Source organism: Mus musculus, chromosome 1 (assembly GCF_000001635.26).
Source record: "Mus musculus strain C57BL/6J chromosome 1, GRCm38.p6 C57BL/6J".
In the NCBI taxonomy this organism is placed as follows: Eukaryota; Metazoa; Chordata; class Mammalia; order Rodentia; family Muridae; genus Mus; species Mus musculus.
This window is the reverse complement of record NC_000067.6, coordinates 13054619-13076077: the sequence shown is the minus strand read 5'-3', so window position 1 is coordinate 13076077 and position 21459 is coordinate 13054619. Positions and strand designations below refer to the sequence as shown.

The 21459-nt window shown below is 46.0% G+C and overlaps 1 pseudogene; it reads right to left on the bottom strand.

Moving 5' to 3' along the window:
* Positions 13541-14156, bottom strand: Gm5250 (predicted gene 5250; annotated as a pseudogene).

Sequence of the window (21459 nt, the reverse complement as noted above, 5' to 3'; positions counted from 1 at the left end):
GTCCTGGTCCTCAGGCCCACGCACATTCCACCTGGAACTAAACCCTCATTCTCCCACATTTCCAACTTGCAGGTTTGTGGACTTCAACTCCATAGCTGTGGGAGGCAATGTCGGCAATGTCGGCAATGTTGTAATCTTTCTCATTCTCCAGAGTACCCTGAGTATCCATCAGCATTCATGGGGGATTTCTTTTTTTTTTTTTTTTTTTGGTTTTTCGAGACAGGGTTTCTCTGTATAGTCTTGGCTGTCCTGGAACTCACTTTGTAGACCAGGCTGGCCTCGAACTCAGAAATCTGCCTGTCTCTGCCTCCCAAGTGCTGGGATTAAAGGCGTGCACCACCACTGCCCGGCTCATGGGGGATCTCTGAAGCTACCCCTAAAGCTGGTTGGCTGCTAAAATCCTTGGCAACTCAAGCCTTTATATGAAGTGGCATGTTTGCATGCTACTAATTTACATCCTCCTACATATGTTAGCGTTTCTCTATATTTATAGTGTTCAATAAAATATAAACAATAAAATATAAATGTGACTATTTAAAAAAAATTGAAAGAAAGAAAGGAAGGGAGGGAGGGAGGGGACGAGGAGTAAAGGAAGCAGGAGCATCATTGATTAGGATGCAGGAATTTTGTAGAGTGCACAAGAACTGAACTTCTCCAAACACAGACATTAAAAGGCCTGAGGTAGAGGGCACTTACATGCCTAAGCAGATAGATGGAGAGAGAAGAAGAGAAGCAGGAAAGATGGAGCAAAGAAGAGGTAAGGAGGGGGGAGACAGACAGACAGACTCAGAGACACAGAAATTAATTGAGAATCATGATCTTTGTTTGAATCTTGAGCTTATGCCAAGTTTCCCCAGGAATTCTCTGTGGACTAATAAAAATGTTTATCTTATAACCACTGTATTAAACTGCATTGGTTTAAGAATAAAATCTGATGTTAGATTTTGGCATTCAATAGACTCTGTCAGTTAATCATTTCTTTAAAGGAGAAATCACTGCGCACAAATGCCCCCTGTCTCCTTTGTGGTCTTATCAATCCATTCATTGACTTCTGTGTCATGGAAAAGGGTCAGGCGAGCTTTCGGGAGTATATAGACCCACTTAGCTAATAACACACACATCAAGCTTTAGGAAAGACCCGGCCTACGCCCGGAGAACTAGCAAACCTAATTAGTTGGTGTTAAAATACCTGTAGTTTCTGAGCAAAGATTAGCATTAGATTAGCAGGTTGGAGTCTGAGGGAGGGGGTAAGTTTTGAAACCCTCCAGGGGTTTTCCGAGGTCTTTGCCTAATTGTACTTGCCTGAAGGTGCTGCGGGACCCTGGGGACGAGCTCTCTGTGCTCTTGGAGATCTACTTAGCTTAAAATGAAGCACTCAGCCCACCTTTGGAACAAAGAAAAGCACCACTTTGTAACTGTTCCATCCCTATTGTCTGCTTGCAAATTCACTCCCCCCTGCCCCCCCCTCGAAAGATAGAATACATGACTAAAAAGTTTTTTGTTAAGTAAATTTGCAAATTACTTAACAAAAAACTTAACTGTATGTCGGGGGAGAAGTTTGGGGTTTTGTTTGCTTGTTGTTTTTAGATTTTCGTACTTTTTGTTTGTTCTTTTTTTTTTTTTTTTTTTTTTTTTTTTTAAAGATTGAGTGCAGCAAGGTAGCATAGTAGAACTCACCTTATCTGGAAAAAGAAGCCATTAAAACATTTTAAATTTACTAGCCATTCAGTAGCAGACTAATCAAGGGGGAAAATACAGAAGCATTTGTGGGGTTGTTAATGCTAGTAAGTAGAGATGGAAATTACTACCGTCTTTAATTTGTAGAGATAAAACTGCCCAAGGATGGGCTGGCAAGTCTCTCCTCCACAACTGAGCACATATATGTTGTCTTGTTAGTTACGGAGCCCAGAGGATGCAGGAGATCATGAGTCTGAATACAGCAGAATCTCCACACAGTAACTCTGTTAGCTTGCTTGCTTGCTTGGTTAGCTTCTCAAGACAGAGTCTCATTATATAGGTTGCACACCAGGCTGACCTTGAACTCACAGAGATCCACCTGCCATTGCCTCCCTTGTGCTGGAATCGAAGGCCAGCTCCACTGCTGCCCTGTGGGCCTTGTTTGTTTGTTTTTAATTGGTTCTGTTTTCTTTTGGGTGTTTTGTTTGTCTGTTTTTCAGGCAAGTCCTTCCTCTACCCTGCTGGCCTTGAACCTGCTACAATTCAGGCTTGTGTTACTTCTTCCAGGTTAATGCAGTGCTGGGGCTAAACCCTATGGTGACTGCTGTGTCCCTGGAGTTAAAGACCCATTCCTATGGGACTCATTTTTCTTACTTCTTGGCTATGTTTGGACTGTGTCAAAAATAGTCTGTCATTCATAACTTATTTTGATTTTTTTTTTTTTTTTTTGTATAAAGAGGTGAGATGAAGCATCAAATAACATCAACCTTGCAAGGCAGATTGCAAGCTCTACTTCAGCCTGTTGCTCCCTTGATCTTCATCCCTAGGATTAGGGGCTGGTGGTTCTACAGGACACATTTCAAAGACTCCTGGCTGTCTGCTGGGTGTTGTTTAGAGGGCAAGTGTGAAAAGTATCCTTTGACATTCCTATTTTAGCTCTGTGCTCTCATCTTGGGCCTGTCATTCTATCAGTGAGTGTGAGACTTTAGGGGAGCTTCCCAATTAGGAAGCTTCATGGTCACCTCTGTGGAGCAGAGAGATGGCTGGGAGAAACAAAGTAGACTGAAGAGACTGAGAAAAAATAGCCAGCTGTGCCTATTGTGCTAAATGGGGCTGTGCATTATTACGGAGATGTAGTAGATCATATATATATATATATATATATATTTGTTATATGTAAGTACACTGTAGCTGTCTTCAGACACTCCAGAAGATGGCGTCAGATTTCATTACAAATGGTTGTGAGCCACCATGTGGTTTGAACTCAGGACCTTTGGAAGAGCAGTCAGCACTCCTAACCGCTGAGCCATCTCACCAGCCCCGTAGTAGATCTTCTATATGAAAGCTACATCTCAGTATTAAAGAACTTCTGGGACCTTGGAGGCTCTTTTTCAACAGAGAGGATACCGTCAGCCTTTAGAAAAGAAACTACCCAAGATCCCATGCTATGGCAGCTCTGGGGTGGGCTGGCAGGTCTATCTGGCTCCGTTGCTGGTCACATGCTTGCTGTGTGATCACATGATCCACAGCCCTTTCCTCTGTCTGTCATACCTCAATGAATCTCTCATCCCCCATGACCCTCAGGGTGGGCGAGGAGTTAGGAAACTGGGAGAAGAGGCCTGATTGTCAAAGAGGCCACTGAAAACTTTCAAATGCTGTGTGTGTGTGTCTGTGTATTTGAGACAGGGTCAAATGTGAGCTTACCTGGTCCCCAAAGTGAGGGACAACTAATGAGAATAAATACCTTTAGTTGTACCTTTGTGGCCTAAGGTTAACAAAAGCTAAAAGGTGAACAGGTTTAACAAGTGTGGTTATCTGTCTCCTGTTCCAAGCAACAACTTGAGTCCTGGGCCACACTGTAGAGTCTTCAGCTAGCTGACTGCTGGGGTAAACTGTGGTGCAAGGCAGTTAGTTCTTCCTTGATTAGCTCGGCCGTCCTGCAGCCTAACTCGACAAAAGTCTCAAGGAACACAGATTAGGGGCATCTACGGCTTGTTCTTCTTCACTCTGGTCTCTACTCTTTCTCTGGCAGGTAAGAATTCTGCCAGTGACACCCCCAACCCCTGCCGTGTACAGGGGTCATTCTTAGAGAGGGTGGCCCTAACCTTACCGACCAACAGAAGTGATTCCCCAGTCCAGGAGAAGCCCCTTTCCTTGGCTGTCCTGGGCCTGTGGTAATGTCTGCTGCTAACACTGTGAGTACTTGGCACAGCTGCTAAGGGGAAGGGTTGCTTATTGGCCTTCCTCCTCAGATGACTGACTGTACTTTTGTAAACTGTGCACATGCACATGAGCTTATGGGGATAAATGAGGCGTGGCCACAATCATTGCTCATCAAATACCAACCAAGCGCTTACTTATTAGTAGTAATTATTATTTCTTTGAGATAGGGTCTTGCTCTGTAGCCCAGGCTGGCTTAGAACTCATGGCCTTCCTGCTTCTACTTTCTGGATTCTGGGGTTGTCACACCCAGCCTTTCGTAATAAAGGAGAAAGAGAAATGAGACTGCAGGGAATTTCTGAGAGTTGTCCATCCTGGTCAGCATTTAATTAAAGCTTGCTTCAAATTTGGCTCAAAATTGTGGATTTCTTTTGTGAATCACAAGATTAATAATTATCATTCTTTATATCACACAAAAAATTACAAATAAACTAAACTATAGAGAGCTGGACATGGTAGCATATGTTTTTTTGTCTTTGTTTTTTAAAGATTTATTTACTTTATTTTTAGGAGTACACTGTAGCAGTCTTCAGACACACCAGAAGAGGGCATCGGATCCTATTACTGATGGTTGTGAGCCATTATGTGGTTGGTGGGAATTGAACTCATGACCTTTGGAAGAGCAGTCAGTGTTCTTGACCTCTGAGCCCTTTCTCCAGTGTTGACATTCCTTCTAGGCTCCACCCAACAATTACCTGGCAATAGCCAGGTAGGCCTGGCTTACCAGAAAAGGAACTGTTTGGCCCCTTCTTGCTCTCTCTGCCCTCTTCTACTCTCTGACACACAGTCCCCCACCCCTACCCCCACCCCCTGTCCTCAGTCCTCTCTCTCTCTTCCTCTACTCCCTTCTCAATTCCCTTTCCTATAATCCCCATATAAACTCTATTCTATACTAAATCCTTTGTATGGCTGGTACCTGGGGGGAAGAGATGCCTCAGCATGGGCTCCTTGAGGTACCTCCCCCTCCCACCTCACCTTACTACGGCTATATAAAACAAAGCCTGGGTTTTAAAAAAGAACAAAAACTCACCCTGTTGGTATTTTTTAGGAGCTAGACAATGTATTTGTAACTTTTTTCTTTTCTTTTTTTGGTGTGGGTAACAGTGTTGGTATTCTGTCTGAACTCCACTCCCACAGTTACCGGGCAACAGCCAGATAGGCCTGGCCCAATATAAAAGGGGCTGCTTGCCCCCTCCTCTCTCTTACGCCTCTCTCTTACTCCTCTCTCTTACTCCTCTCTCTTACCCCCTTAATCCTACTCTCTCCCATTCCCTTCCTCCCTCTCTCCTCGTGGTCATGGCTAGCCCCCACTTCTCTACTCTCTCCTCTCTGTCTCTACTACCCTCTTAACTCCTCTCCCATGCCCTGATAAACTCTATTCTATACTATACCGTTGTGTGGCTGGTCCCTCAGGAGGAAGGCATGCCTTGGCATGGGCCCGACGAGACACCCTCTTCCCCTGCCAGAACATATTCTTTTTGTTTGTTTGTTTGTTTTCTAGACAGGGTTTCTCTGTGTAGCTCTGGCTGTCCTGGAACTCACGCTGTAGACCACGCTGGCCTGGAACTTAGAAATCCACCTGCCTCTGCTTCCCAAGTGCTGGGATTAAAGGCATGCACCACCACTGCCCAGCCAGAACATATTCTTATAGCTTTCTCTTCTATGATCACAGCAAGCAGTGCTCACTGCTGAGCCACAGGATCTAAGTTTGTTCTCTGGCACCCATATAACGATAGGAGAAAACTGTACCTTGTCCTTTGGCCTTCACAGGTGTGCTGTTGCAGGTATGTGCCCACTCACAGAGCCATGAAATAAACTAGTTTGTAAAATAAAACAAAAAGAAAAAAGACCCCCTCCATCCTTAGGGTTTCAACTGAGATGAAACACCATGACCAAAAATGAAGTTGTTATGATTATAAAAAAAGATAAAGGAATATAAGAATATGTTTTATGGGGATGTAGTGAGGTATGGGGGAAGGGGGTGTCTCAGGAGACCCTTCCACCTGAGGGATCAGACACACACACACACACACACACACATACACACACACACACACACACACACACACACACACACACACACACAGGCACACACGGTATAGTATAGAATAGAGTTTATTCAGGGCACAGGGAGGGTAGTTAAGAGGGCAATAGAGGCAGAGAAAGGCAGAGAGAGGGAGAGAGTAGAGAGTAGAGAAGTAGAGGCCGGCCATGACCACGAGAGAGGGGGTAAGGGAAGAGCCCAGGAGGACAACAGAGAAGCAAGTGAGAAGCAGGAGTAAGAGAGAGAGGAGGGGCAAACAGCCCCTTTTATAATGGGCCAGGCCTACCAGGCTGTTGCCAGGTAACTGTGGGGAGGAGCATACTTGGCTGTTGCCAGGTAACTGTGGGAGAGTTTAGACAGAATGCTAATAGAAGTTAAGGAGGAGAGGGCTTATTTGGTTTATATTTCCACATCGTAATCTATCACTGAAGGAAGTCAGGACAGGAGCTCAAACAGGACAGGATCCTAGCGGCAGGAGCAGAAGCTATGGAGTGCTGCGTACTGGCTTGCTCCCCACGGCTTGCTCAGCCTGCCTCAGCCTGCTTTCTCATAGCGTTCACGACCTGCCAGGAATGGCACCATCCGTTACATAAGAGTAGCCAGCACCCTCCTTCCCCCAGATTCCTTACTTACCTACTCCTGTGATCAAATACTGGGGCCAAAGCAACTTATGGAAGGAAGAGGTGTTTGGGCACTTATGGCTCCAGAGGGGATACGAGGGCAGCAGGCAGGCACTGTGACTGTGACTGGAACAGCAAGTGGAGTACTCAAATCTTAAGCCACAAGTAGGAGAGAGAGAGAGAGAGAGAGAGAGAGAGAGAGAGAGAGAGAGAGAGAGAGAGAGAGAGAGAGAGAGAGCTTTCAAAGCCAGTCCCCAGTGATCTAATCTACTAATCTACTTCTTTCAGTGAGGCCATGCTACACAGTGCTACCAACTGGGCCAAGTATTCAAAAGCCTGAGAAGATGGGGACATTTCTTTTAAAGTGCCATCCTCCCTCACAGTCCCAAAGCAGACTAAGGCTAGGACTGAACTCCGTTGGAAGAGTGCTGGCCTAGGAGGTATGAACACTTGGCATCATGGGCTGGAGAGATTAAGTAGTTAAGAGTACTTACTGCTCTTTCAGAGACCGCTGGAACCCAATCACCTAAAATTCCATCTCCAGGGAAGCCCATATCCTCTTCAGGCTTCTATGGATACCCATACACATACACACATAGTCACATACACTTATATAAGTAAAAAATAAAATATTAAAGCTTTTTTTACAAGTACCTGTTGTATGTTGAGTGCATTCTACGGTTTCTCCTCCCCCTCATTTGTCCCCCCTCCCCTTCCTGTTTAGGCCCCGCCCTTTTTCAGTAGTTTCCTGTTTCCCCAGACAACTTTGCTTCTACTTACATTTAATATAGACATACATCATTTTATGGACCATGTAAAATCTAGGAACTAATAAGATAAAATGCTATATTTGAGACTCACCTAATTCTCGTATTATTTCCAGTTATATCAATTTTCTTGCAATAACTTCATAACTTTATTCCTTTATGTTTGAAAAGAAAATCCCCTGTGCATATGTACTGCATTTTCTCTATCCACCCTCTGTGGATGGAGTCCACGCTGGCTCTTAGCTGTTGTGAATGGTGTTACAGTAAACATTGACGTACACGTTTCTGTAATATGCTGATTCAGGCAAACTGGAGGTCAGAGTTGCTTGGAGTAGCCCGTGGCAGAGGTGAATAAAGACTCCATGTGGCTTATTTAGGCCTCTAGGGAGTTTTCTCTTCAGGTACCCCCATAACAGAGTTCTTTGGTTTTTCGAGACAGGGTTTCTTTGTGTAGCCTTGTCTGAGTTGTCAGGTTGGAATGGTGAATAATGCTTCAATCTTTGCTTAGAAATATCCATTCAATTAATGGTCCATAAAACGACGTGAGAAAAAAAGACGAGGCTGCAATTTCTCCTTCCAGAGGATAAAGATGATGCTGTCTAATTTATTCTAAAAGGCCTTAGCAGATGTGAGATAGCCCTGGTGCAAGATGCCACAGAGAAAACTAGGAGCAAGAGCTATCTGGGCAGCAGGCAGAGCAGCAACCTCACGACTCCTCACAGGTTTGTGAGTGCACCTGCCTTGCACATTTCTGCAGACAGAGCATTCATTTAATTACAGCAAACATTGATATGAATTGAGAGACTGAAAATTTAACCAGACTGTTACGCTAGCCCCTGGACGGCTGAGGTAGAAACACTGAAAGTACCTTGAGGCTCATTTGGGCTACAGTGAGTTTCAGGCCTGCTTGGTGTGCAGAGTGAGTGAAAACGGAAACAGAAGAAAAGGCTGTGACTGCTTCGAGGTGTGGTGGAGGGGCACGGGGTGAGCACAACCAGAGGCAGAGACAGAAACATCTCGGAGAGTCCCGGATGGACACGACCAGGCTGAGCTGGGCCACTCGGGGGATGGGGAGGGGTAGGGAGAGGAGGCCAAAGGTACGTAGGGGCCAGTAACCCAAAATGACTAGATTATACAGGTAAGAGCCTCTTGCGGAAGGGCAGCCCAGCCCCTGGGCTGGAGAGTTCAGAGTAAATGGTGGGGTATGCCAGGTAGAGACAGAGAGATGCTGGAAAAATAGGCATCCCAGCTATCTGTCCCAGGGTCTGAGATTTAGCGGGGGAGACCGTGTTGGTCCTTCAGTGCCTAGACTGTAGGAGGATGCCATTGTAGAGGAACCATTTATTTTCAGTCTGTAGAAACTGCCAACAACTGAGGGTATTGGGTCACAGCTAACAGGCAGACTGGAGAGTGCTAGGGACTCCAGAGGCGGGAGTTGTGGATCCAAAAGAGAAAAGGAATGTTGGGCAGCTCATCCCTGAGGTACACTGCTCTCTCCTGTGTCTCCTATCTCTCAGGCAGCTCAGGCCCAGGTCCAGGCTTGAACCCCACAAGAGCCTTCCTCATGCTGGAATCCCCTATCTTCCTCTCTTCCCAAGATATACTTGCACTTAATGTTGGCATCAGGACCTCCCAAACCTATAGCATCACGGACAGCTCGAGACCCGCAGACTGGTTGCCAAGGCAACAGGTACCATATTTCCAACATCCACTTGGCTCACCTCCCACCTTTACTTGTGTTACAAATTTTTCCATATAAATAAGGAGAACACCCCTCCCTCTCTCTCTCTTCCCCTCTTCTCCTTCTACCACTACCTTGTCTCTCCCTTCCAATATAACCTCTTCCAAAAAAACAAAAACAAAAACAAAAAAACCTTCCACGTGGAACTGTCTTGGCCTAGTGTGCTGTTGAGACGCAACCCGCCATTCTAACACATCATTTGGTGCTGAAACCCGAGGCAACAGGCACCATACTCCCAACACTTATACCTGTAGCCTGGAACTGAAGCAGGAGAGCTGTTAATAGTGCAAGGCTGGGCTGGCCTGAGCTACAATGTGAGGCCCTTTTTTGGGGGGAAATTTTTTTTTTTAATAACCTATAGCCCATGTCAGTTTTACCAACACCTGAAAGGTACTTTTATTCTATTTGTTTGTTTTTGAGGGAGCGTTTCGTTTTATGTAGCCTAGCCTAGACTTTAACTAGACTCGTAGCTAAAGTTGACTCTGAACATGCAGTTCTCCCTGCTTTCAATTTCTGAGTTCTGAGATATTTGGTGTGTGCCAGCCTGGCCAAGGAAGCTCTTTTGTTGTTGTTGTTGCTTTTTGAGACAGGGTTTCTCTGTATAGTCCTGGCTGTCCTGGAACTCACTTTGTAGACCAGGCTGGTCTCGAACTCAGAAATTCACCTGCCTCTGCCTCCCAAGTGCTGGGATTAAAGGCTTGCGCCACCATACCCAGCTCAAGGAAGCTCATAATTAAGAGCTTTGTAATAATATTCACAAGGTTAGTGAGAATAGCCCATCCCGCGTTGGCCAGGCCTAACTCTAGGCTGAAGCATGCAAGGATAAACCACACACCCTGGAGTGTGGCCGTGGCATGGAGCTCCAGTTCCTCCCTCCAGGGGAGCACGGCTCTCACCTGGGCACCAGCCACAAACATCTCCGGTCCAGGTTCTCATGGCTGCAGTGACTCCTTTCTGGTTCCTCTCTGAGGCTCCATGATGATTCGTGTTAGATGCCACAGAGCCAGTCAGCCTCTGCAGTTGCTCAGGGCTGAAAGGTTGATGTTTGCTGGTTTTAGAAGTGCTCATCTGATCTCAGGAGGAGATCTGTCTCTTTTCTATCTTCTACGTCCCTCTCATCGGAATCCATCATAAGGTAAGATTGGAAATACCGCTCAACTTTCAGATGGAGTCTGGAAGCTTCCGGTTTGAAACGGATCTGAAAACCCCTCCTTCCCAAAGGAGGCTTGACTGTTTATTGCATGCTCCGTGCTCTGTGCTGGACCAGTTTTAGGTGCTTGGGATAGATCACAGAAGCGAATGCATGAAAGCCCTCTGCATTTTCTCCAAGGGAGAGTAAAAGTAGACAAGACACAAGAGTAAGTTACAAAGTTTGTAAAAGGTGACCCGCACTATGAAAAGAGGAAGCAGAGCCACCTTGATTGGGCCCTAACTGCTTATCTCACTGCCAGTGGGCTTCCCTGTTCTAACACCCAAACTCTCTCTGCCCCAGGGCCTTTGCAATCCTTGCTCCCAGGCATTCACTCAGTTTCTTATCATTTAGTTGTCCTCCTGAGTGCCTCAGAATCTGAGCTCCACCTCACTTACCTAAAATGCTGTCTTTGTGGGCTTCAGTTTATCACACTGCTCTTCATAGTGAACTATCCTGTGATATTTATCTTGGTTTATTCTGTCCCATCTCCATTTTTCTCTCCACTGTTATGTAAGAACTATGGGATCAGGGCACTTGTACAATATTTTAAAAATAAATTTGTATTTTTCTCTCCTTCCATGTTCCTGGGATGTGTAGCTAGCCCTCTCGCCTGCCTAGCCATCTTGATGCTCTCTCTCTCTCTCTTTCTCTCTCTCTCTCTCCTTCTTTAAAGGTTTATTTATTTTATTCATGTGAGTACACTGTAGCTGTCTTCAGACACGCCAGAAGAGTGCATCAGATCTCATTACAGATGGCTGTGAGACACCAATTGAACTCAGGACCTCTGGAAGAGCAGTCAGTGCTCTTAACTGATGAGGCATCTCTCCAGCCCCTTTTCTACAATGCTTTTGCTTTCCTATCCCTGTTTATTCATTTCTACTTTTGACTTGATGCTGCTGAGAGGGAACTGAGGAGTCATAGTAGGGTCCTCACCCAAGAGCTCCCTTGATTGTTACATAGACCCAGGCTGTTCTTTGTCTAATGTTCTGTGGGGCACTGGGCTATGCACAGATAGTCTGGTTTCCAGTGGAGGTGAGGTCTGAACCCCGGGACCCAGTGGTGATAATTCACCTACATGCGTCAGAAGAAGTTCACTCATGTCTCCTGGACCCTGACTCCTATCAAAGTTACCACCCCCTCAGCCCCCACAGGAGAAGCATGGCTTTTAGTCACATAGACAATGTCCCCAGCTTCTGACCTTCAGGCTAGGCTCCCAGTTACCTAGCAACGGTAAAGATAACAGCACACCTTAAGAAGGGCTGCTTGACCCCTCCTTACTCTCTTATTCCTCTTACTCCCCTTACTCTCTTCTCTCCTCTCTCTCCCTCTTACTCTCTAGCCTTTCTCCTCTCTCTCTCTTCCCCCTTCTCTCCTTTTGGCCATGGCCGGACTCTCTCTTTCCACCTTCTCTCTTTCCCGCTGCCTTTCTATAATAAAGCTCTAAAACCATAGACTGCCTCTGTTCATCAAGGCCCGCTGTGCTTACTCTCACCTGCATGGAAACCTCTCTCCCTCAGCCCTCTCTTCCATAACCCTGTGGCTACAGGGTGTTGCCCGGGGGCCCCAGGTCAGGGGCTGCCCCTTGTCCACCCCTCACCTCCTGTCGAGTGGGGTCAATGGCCTAGATGCCCACCCCGGGTTGAGTGGAAATCGTCTGACAGCTCTCCCATGTCCGCCTGCCCAGAGCAGAGGAGGAACTCTGGCCAGACATGGGCTATCCTCCCTCCCCCCTCATTCCCCTACACTCCCTTTTAGTTCCCACAATGTTCCATGTGGGTATAAACACCAAGGTCCTGGTTTTGCTCCTGAGAGAAGTGGATTGTTGGAAAGCTTCCTCAGGATGGTACTGCTTTTCATGTGTCTCAGATCTTTATCCTGGCTCCTCTGAGCTGCACACCATTATTGTCCTTGTTTTGTAGATGAGGGAGCTGAGGATCAAAGTTTTCTCCTCTCTCAGGCAGCCAGGCAGGGATGCATGAACACACGAACACACACGTGCGTGCGCACACACACACACACACACACACACACACATGTCAAACTGCAGCAATACTTGCTTATTGCAGACCCCTTCAGCTCCTTGGGTACTTTCTCTAGCTCCTCCATTGGGGGCCCAGTGTTCCATCCTATAGATGACGGTGAGCATCCACTTCTGTATTTGCCAGGCACTGGCATAGCCTCACTCGAGACAGGTATATCAGGGTCCTTTCAGCAAAATCTTGCTAGTGTATGCAATGGTGTCAGCGTTTGGAGGCTGATTATAGGATGGATCCCCGGGTGGGGCAGTCTCTGGATGGTCCATCCTTCCATCTTAGCTCCACACTGTGTCTCTGTAACTCCTTCCCTGGGTGTTTTGTTCCCAATTCTGAGGAGGATGAACTTCGTTTTCATTTCCACAAAGAGGTGATTGTTTCCCGAAGTGACACAAAATCATTAGCCCCCTAGTTGGATTGGAAAATGGATCTCTCTGTCTCTGCAACTTTGGTGCTCAAACCACTTCATCACCCTGCTGTCTTTGGGTAATTTCAATTAGAGAATAGACTGCCTAGCAGTCTCACACCCCCACTAAGATGGTGCCTGGGAGAGGCTTTACCTGTTTCCTGTGTGTTCCTATTCTTTGGTATAATGCCTTCATGTAAGCCAGGCTAATTCAGGATGGTTCTGTGCTAATGAACTCTGGCTTCTGATATAGAAAAATTCCATCGTTAGGCTGGGCATTTGGAAATTCTTATTTTTAGACTCTAGGATGCTCTGAGACCATCCCAAAGACTGACTGTGTTGAGACCCAAGACAAGCCCTTGCTTGTGAGCACACACACACACACACACCTACACACACATATACCTATACCTACACACACACACATACCTACACACAAACCTACACACACACACACCCACACACACACACACCTACACAAACACACATACCTACACACACACACCTACACACACACACACACACACCCCTCTACACAAACACACATACCTACACCTACACACACATACCTACACATACACCTACAGACATACACACCTATACACACACACACACCTACACACACACACAAACCTACACCTACACACACACCTACATACACACACACCTACATACACACACACACCTATACACACACACACACACACACACACACACACACACACACACACACGCACACACACACACGAGAAAAAAACTAAAGTTTATCAATAGTTCATATGTCTGAAAGATTCAGATCTTCTGCTCCTGCCTAACTCTTTAAGCCCACTTCTTCTTCTTTTTTTTTTTTAATCATTTCAATTTTATGTTTTATTTAGAGTAGTAACCTGGTATTCACATCAGAATGCACAGCAAGGATCCAGGAATATCTTGCTAGGATGTAACAAAGCTAAAAATCCCGCCAGAACCAAACACTGGCCACAGCTTAACCCGCGTCCAGGTGGGAGACACAATGACTGGAGACTGGCTTCACTCGATACACTGGCCTAGCTCCAGGGTCTTCATGGCTTCCTCCAGCTTCAGCACTCCTCTTTGCTGGCACAGGCGGTACCTCTCAGCCATGGACTGAAGCATCCGATTAGCCCAAACCTTGTTGTTTTGAGAGTCATAAATGAAGACCTTGATAAGTTCTTTGGGAGATTCCAGGTTCTTCAGCTCAAACATGGCCTGGCTCACCTGCTCGATGCGAGACATTTGAGATCCCTGTGGGCCAAACAGAGATTTCAGCACCAGCGACTGGACCTGGAATACTTCTGGATCTTTCAGGTCTTCAGGAACTTTCACCCACTGGGGATGTCTTTATGGGTTATGAGGGCTCCCATCATAATTCCTGCCAAGAAACCAGACTTCAAGGAAGACTAGGTCAAGCTTATCCACGATATTAAGCCCACTTCTCTGTCTCTGTCTCTCTGTCTCTCTGTTTTCTGTTTTTAAAAAGGGTCTCACTATATAACCCAGGGCGGCCTCCAACACACAGGTGTCTTCCGGCTCCACCTTGTCAATTGTCACCTGGTTGTGCGCATGCACCACCACACCCAGTCATTGCTCCTATCCTCTTCCTTCTTCTTTTGGTCCTCCATTTGTTCTTTTTTTGAAAATAAAATAAAATTTATTTTACTTTTAATTATGTATATATCTGTGTCTGGGTATGTTCTGTGGGTACCCAAGGACTACTGAAGGTGTCTGAGCCCAACACTCTGGAGTTATAGTTGGTTGTAAACTGTCTGATGTCAGTGCTGGGATCTGAACTTAGGTCCTTTGCAGGAGCAGCAAGTGCTTTGAAAAGCCAAGCCATCTCCTTATTCCTCTTTTTTTTGAGGTAATAGATGAGCCTCCCGCATCCCTTCTTCCAGTTATGCTGCCGGGTGTTCTCTTGCTAAGGCACAGCCAGTTTCCTTCCGCTGAGGCTCAGGTCTATATAGCCTGAGCTAACCCTGGAACTCATTACGTAGCTCAGGTTGGCCTCACATTTTTTCAGTGATCCTTCAGCCTTTGCCTCCTGAGTGCTGGGATTTCAGGTGTGAGCCACAGCCTCCTGCCTTCTTCCTTTCCCAGATTCACTGAAACACAAAGACAGACAATTGAGTAGCTTTGCTTGCATCAGCCTGATTTTTCAGGGTGCTGGGGATCAGCTGCTCCTCACAAAAGCCTTCTGAGTGCCAAGCACATATTCTTCTGATAAGCACCACCCTCAGCTCACTGATGTCTTTTTGAAGGTACACATCTGCCTTGATAGCTGGGACCAAGAGACTCAACAGCTCAGCAGTTACTTTTGTTCTTCATGGTGAGAATGCCACAGAAGATTTTGAGGAGCCTTGGTGGAGTTGCTATGTGTTATCAGAGAAGCTGAGGACTTCGCTCTGGGTTTTTGGCCTTGCTACTACTGAAAAAAAAAATTAAGAATTGGCTGAAAAGAAATCTTGAGGGTGCTCTTATTAGAGTTTAAAAGAAAAACCAGGCTGGAGAGATGACTCAGTGATTAAGATCACAGACTGCTTTTCCAGAGATCCTGAGTTCAATTCCCAGCCTGGTCTATTGAATGAGTTCCATAATAGCTAGAGCTACACAGAGAAACCCTGTCTTGAAAAACCAAAGGAGAGCTCTGGAAGAGATGGCACAGCACTTAAGAGCACTGACTTCTTTTCCAGAGGTCCTGAGTTCAATTCCCAGCAACTACATGGAGGCTCAAAACCATCTATAATGGGATCTGATGCTCTCTTCAGTTGGGTCTGAAGACATACAGCAACAGATAACTTATATACAGAAAACCAAAGGAGAGGGTTTTCTTCAGTGTTCTTGTTACCGGAGCAATATAGAGTCATCTTTTGTGCTATCTTATGTAAATGAGTACACTATAGTTGTCTTCAGACACACCAGAAGAGGGCATCAGATCTCATTACAGGTGGTTGTGAGCCACCATGTGGTTGCTGGGAATTGAACTCAGGACCTCTGGAAGAGAAGTCAGTGCTCTTAAGTGCTGTGCCATCTCTTCCAGACCTCTCCTTTGGTTTTTCAAGACAGGGTTTCTCTGTGTAGCTCTAGCTATTATGGAACTCATTCAATAGACCAGGCTGGCCTTAAACCCAGAGATCACCCTGCCTCTGCCTCAGGATCAAAGCACTGGGATCAAAGATATGCTCCATCACTGCCCATTTCCTAACACATTTCAGTTTACAATCCAGTGTTGGATTCCATGACAACAGTTCAAGATTGTCATTGTGGCGTGTCAAGTTCAAGACCAGCATGGACTAAACACACCCCTGTCTCAAAAATAAGAAGAGAGGAGAGAGGAAGAGAAAAAGGATGAGGAGGAGGAGGAGGAAGAGGAGGACGAGGAGGACGAGGACGAGGAGGAAAGAGAAGAAAGGAAATCCAGAATGTGGTAGTTTGAGATGGGTCAGTTTAACAGAAAGGCAGACTGTACACATTTAACCCTCTTTTGTAGTTTGAATAAGAATGGTTTGCATAAGTGCATAGACTTGAATGCTTGGTCACCAGGGAGTGGCACTATTATTTGAAAGGATTAGGGGTAGTGATCTTTTTGGAGGAAGTGTTTTGGCTTTGAGGTTTCAGAAGCTCATGCCAACTTCAGAGTCTTTTTCTCCCCTACTGTTTGTGGATCCAGACGTAGAACACTAAGCTCCTTCTCCTGTGTGCTGCCATGCTCCTCGCCAAGCTAATGATGAACTAAACCTCTTATAGTATAGGCAGGCCGTAATGAAATGCTCTCCTTTATAAGATGTGCTTCCTCGGTCATGGTCTCTTCACAGCAGTAGAACATCGACACCTACTGAATAGCAGAGGGTGTTACATTTTTCAAATTATATTGATGGTTACTGCTTTGTAGCCCACAGATCCTCAATAAAAATTTACACTGAGAGCTGGGTACAGCGGTTCCTCCCTGTCATCCCAGCACTCGGGAGGTTGGGGGAGAAGGACCAAGAGTTCAAGATCAATCTTAGCTGTGTGCACATTGCCTTAAACAAAACAAAAATTAAAAACAAAAACAACTTCTCTTTTGAGACTATGTAGCTTCGGCTTAGGACTCACTATGCAGATTGGGTAGATCTGTAACTCAGAGATCTCTGCCTGCCTCTTGAGTGCTTTGCAGAATTCTTTAATTGGCAGAGAAACAAAGTACATTATGACTCCGATATGGTAATAAGTGGAAAGGCACAGGGTGCCCAGGTCCATGTCCTGCAGGGGATGGGTGGGGAGGAGAAAAACATCTTGACGGGTGTACATACATAGGAAAACCCAGCCTGTTCAGGATTTGCTACCATTTGAAGCCTCTCCTTCAGGGTCTTAGAACACATGGTCAGTGGGCACTGTTGTTACCAGTGATGGCCTGGATAGGAGTACAACAATGAGAGCTTGCTGGTTTGAAACAAACAGATGTAAGTGCGGTGATCCCAGAACAGGGTGGGTGGAGATGGGAGAATGAGGAGTGGAAAGCCAGCCTTGGGTACATAGTAATCTCAAGGTCAGACCCTGTCTCTAAAATATCAAAACCAGCTGACTAGACAAAAACATCACTCAAAGAAGTAAGCGGATGTGTATCAGTTGGTAGAGTGTTTTCCAGGTAGAGTGCAGATGTTGAGCCCTAGGTTCAATTGAAGCCCTAACACTGTTGAATGCTTAGCTGTGAATGGGATCATAACCCCTCCAACCCCAAAGACTCAGAGAACATGGAGGAAGAGTCAGATGGTTAGGAGGAGTGCTATGAAGCACTGATGTGTGGACATGACATGGCATTGACCCATGACCTCACGGCAGCTGTGGCGAGCCACAGAAGCTCAAATCAGTCAACACTTCATCATGGATGAACTGGGGCACTAGAGCCCTCTTGTGAGGCTGAGCAGTTATCAGCAGTCAGTAGCTGCTGGAGAAGAAGGCATCCTTTTCTTTAGGACTGTAGCTGGGAGATGAACCAACTCCATCTTAGAGAACCTAAGGTTGAACTTGGGTTAACCACCAGGCCTGCAGCTAGCACTGGTCCCCAGCTCACCCCAACAACCACCAATCAAGAGGACAGCAGAAGTTACAGTTGCACCTAAAGATATTTACTTAGGAAAGCTTATGGTTTGGCTCCCAGCATCAACCAATCATTTTAAAGGGCAACAAATTCTATAATAGCCCTCCAATCAGTTGTGTGCCAAACTGGATACCCCCCCCCCCCTTGCTTCCTTGGTTGACTCTATAAATGCTTACTTGAAACTTAGCTGGGGGCTTTACCCTCCCATCCTCCTGCATCAGTGATGATGGTGTGGTCCAAGCTCGAGTAGAATAAATGTAGTCTCCCCTCCCCCAGCCTGAAACCTGCTTGCTCAGGGGTGGAGCTTGCCGCTCAGCTCAATCGTTCTGCCACGCCCACTGCTGGAGCTTGCTGCTTTGCTTTTCCGAAGCCATCCGGTGTTCACTTGCAACATTACTCCAACATTATTTGGCGGGAATCGGGCCCCTCCCCCTCCTTCATAACGGAGCGTCGGAATAGTAAAATTGAACCTTGAGCAGAGCCTTGACTTGGTTCCGTCCTTATCTCGCGCAGCCTAGCCCCTCTTCTCTTCCAGGTTTCCAAAATGCCTTTCCAGGCTAGAACCCAGACATGTGAGCTGCTGGCCGGACACAACAAATAAAGACCCTAGTTTGATTGCATTGGAATTGACTGCCTGGTGGTTTTTTAGGGCTTGCAAAATGGGCACAATATAGCCATCAAGTTGTCCATGATCCAGGAAATAAAACCCACACCCATGCAAGAAACCCTAAGTAAACTCAGTGGGTTATATAGAAAGGCAGGAAAGTAGGAAGGGATATGTTGGGAAATAGAGCAGTATGTGAGTATGATCAAATGTGTGGTGTGTATGTGCATGCGTGTGCATGTGTATGAGTGTGCGCGAGTGTGTGCACACATATGTGTGTGTGTGCACGTGCGTGTGGTGTGTGCATGTGTATGTGTGAATATGTGTGAGTGTGTGCATGCATGTGGGTTGTGTATGTGTGCGAGTGTGTAATGATTGGAAGGCTTGGGTAGGTGGGCTGGGTGACTGAGGCAGGACAAATTTGGCTGTGGAGTAAAAGTCTCTGTCTCAACAAAAATGGTTTCCCTCTTCATTTGAAAGGCCGATTTCTACTTACAAGGAAGGGGGTCCTTAAAGGCCAGATATTTTGCAAGTGTGGCATGTTCTCACAACACAGTGAGCTCTTTGCTGGTGTGTTTTAGCCAATATTAGCTAATAGAATTTTTGAATTTGCCTAGGCAATATAGAATAGTCTAAAACTTAGGATGAAGGGATGTCCAATGTTTCTCTGAGTTTAGGCATCCATGGTGATGTTAAATGATACAGGTGGGCCGGGCATGGTGGCACATGCCTTTAATCCCAGCATTCAGGAGGCAGAGGCAGGCGGATTTCTGAGTTCAAGGCCAGCATGGTCTACAAAGTGAGTTTCAGGACAGCCAGGGCTATACAGAGAAACCCTGTCTGGAAAAAAACAAAAAAAACAAAACAAAAAAAAAACAAAAAAACAAAACAAAACAAAAAAACAACAACAACAAAAAAACCCCAAAAAACAAAAAACAGGTAACAGGAGCTGGGAGCAAAAGGAAACAGGCTCAGGCTGAGGGTACATCTAAGCTGCCCAACCCCATGGGCCAGCTCATTAGAGGAAAGCCTTAATTTTTACCTTTGAAGCCACTGCGGTCCCTGTACTTCTCACACTATTGTCTGAACACCCCTTCCCAGGCCAGAGTCTAGTTTTCTCAGCTGATGTTTGATTTCCATCCCATTAGATGTCTCAACTGTGCAACTTATAGCTCTGGTCCAAGATCTTGTTCATATCCCCCCCATTGCCTTCAGCCCCCACTGTTTGGTACCTGTTAGGAAGGTGTTCTAGTTTGCCTCTCTGTTGCTGCAGGACTGAAAGCAACATGGGGGTGGATGCTGGCTTATAGGTCATCATCACAGGAAGCCAGCGCAGGAGCTCAAGCCAGAGACCATGGAGGGTTCTGCTTCCTGGCTTGCTGCCCATGGCTTGCTCAGCCTGCCTTCTTGTGCAGCCATGTACTACCAGCCTAGGAGTGGAGTGTCACTGTCCCCAGGGGCCTGGCCCCTCCCACATCAGTCATCAACCAAAAAAATGTCCCCAGACATGCTCAGGACCAATTTGGTGAAGTTAGCTCTTCAGTTGATGCTCCTTCTTTCTGGGTGACTTTAGTTTGTGTCAAGTTGGCAGCCTCACCCCGGACATCCTAACCAGCACTTCTGCAGTAGATGAGCAGTTCACAAGAGCACAGAAGGCAGAATGAAGACTGAATAGGATTGTAACCATTTAGCTTGCAGGGAGGTCCATCCAAAGTAATGCTTATTAATTATTGGACCACTCCTAACATAGAAAGTGATTACTATTAATGTCTTCAGTCTTGGCTTTTGTCAATACTTCAAAGACTTTAATGAAGTTGGGTTCTCAAAGTTGTGGATGACATGAGATTGAAGGGCATTCCAAGCATATGACATAGCTTTCCAAATGGTCATATGGGTTACATAGACCAAGTCCATTGATGAATGTGTGGTAGGTTCTACAGTAGACACCGAAAACCCAGGCGGTCAGATGTGTGTGAGAATGGCACATAGATTGGTTAATTCTGGATAATTTGACACTAGCTGATGCCATTGAAGTAGAATAATACAGGCAGATGATTGGAAATTAGGGGCCGACAAAACAAAGCAACAAAACAAAACATACAGCAAGCCTCGTGTGATTTTACATTTCCTAGCAGAGCACTGTGACCCAGAGGCAGATGGAGCTGACTCTGACAAACACATTTGTATTGAATTCAAATCTAACACAGTATCATTTCAACATGCATTGGATATAAACTTATTGAACATTTGCTGTTTATTTTATTTTATTAAGATTTATTTATTGTTATGCGTAAGTACAGTGTAGCTATCTTCAGACACACCAGAAGAGGGTGTCAGATCTCATGGATGGTTGTGAGCCACCACGTGGTTGCTGGGATTTGAACTCGGGACCTCTGGATCCAGTGATCAGATCCTCTGGATCAGGACCTCAGAGCAGCCAGTGATCTTAACCACTGTGCCATGTCATCAGCCCTTACTGTGTTTATTTTGAGACCAGTCTTGCTATGTAGCCCAAGGTAGTCTGAAACTCACTATGTAAGCCCAGGTTGGCCTCAGGTATATGTAGATCCTATGCTCTCACTACTGTGTGCTATGACTTTCAGTTCCTGACATTTGTTTATGATATCTTTCAAATTAAGGGGTATTTTATATAGTACATCATAACTCAGATCCTGAATTTTTACATCTGTCTGTCTGTCTGTCTGTCTGTCTGTCTGTCTGTGTGTACCTGTATCTGTTTGGAGTTCAGAGGATGATACTTCACAGGAGGTGTCCATCTACATCCATCACGTGGGCTGTGGGCTCCAAGCATAGAACTCAGGTCTGGTCTCTGGGCTTTGGCAGAAAGCATCTTTACACTCCAAGTCACCGTACCCTCACTGGACCTTAGTTTTGAAGGGACAGAGCATCACCATGTAGCCCTGGTGAGCACTGAACATGCTGTGCAGGGCAGCTGGCTTTGGACTTCTGGTGTCCCCCCAGCTTCTGCCTTTAAGCACTGAGACCGAGTGCCCCCCACCATGCCTGGCAAGAAGCTACATTTTCACTGTAAGTGATTGT